The sequence below is a fragment of the Penaeus monodon genome, chromosome 32, assembly GCF_015228065.2.
Source record: "Penaeus monodon isolate SGIC_2016 chromosome 32, NSTDA_Pmon_1, whole genome shotgun sequence".
Taxonomy (NCBI): Eukaryota; Metazoa; Arthropoda; class Malacostraca; order Decapoda; family Penaeidae; genus Penaeus; species Penaeus monodon.
Genome location: NC_051417.1, coordinates 24440108 through 24440710, shown reverse-complemented (window position 1 = coordinate 24440710; position 603 = coordinate 24440108). Strand labels below are relative to the sequence as shown.

At 37.3% G+C, this 603-nt stretch overlaps 1 pseudogene; it reads right to left on the bottom strand.

Moving 5' to 3' along the window:
• Positions 1-268: 268 nt before the first annotated feature.
• Positions 269-603, bottom strand: part of LOC119593750 — a 4454-nt pseudogene continuing 4119 nt past the window's right edge.

The following is a 603-nucleotide window of genomic DNA, read 5'->3' as shown; positions in this document are numbered from 1 at the left end:
AAAAGCTACGAAGTGTTAACATAACATAATGGTGGATTAAACATCCCTTTGACAGTAATAACTTTATTTGCAATAATAAAGTGATATTTTTTCGGTAGAATTGCATTTGAATGTGTTATCTATAAAACTACGCATCACTGCTAGTGTAATTTACATATATGTAACATATAAGAAAAAAGAAAACTATATCATATATGTTTTCAGACAACAGAATTTGAGATACAGAAAATGAATACTGTGTTGAGATGAACGAAATGAAAATACTGAGATCAGTCATTAACTTTATTAAGTCAACATTCATTTTAATTACTATAAATTATTTCTTAGTTGAACACGATGCCAGCAGCACGCTGACGCTCGGCGATTTCCAACAGCTCATACACGTGGGCAGGAAGAGGGTGGGGAGTGGGCAGGATGTCGGACTGGGGCTGGAAACCGTTCTCATTGGCGACGAAGGTGACAACAGCCTGGGTACCGTCCGCAAGGGTGTAGCTGTAAGGATCAGATAATATGCAGTACTTGCATTGGCATAGAAGGGAGCCTTATATTTGTGTGTGTAATGGAAAGGAAATTAAAACGAATTACTATCTTCAGACTCTTGGG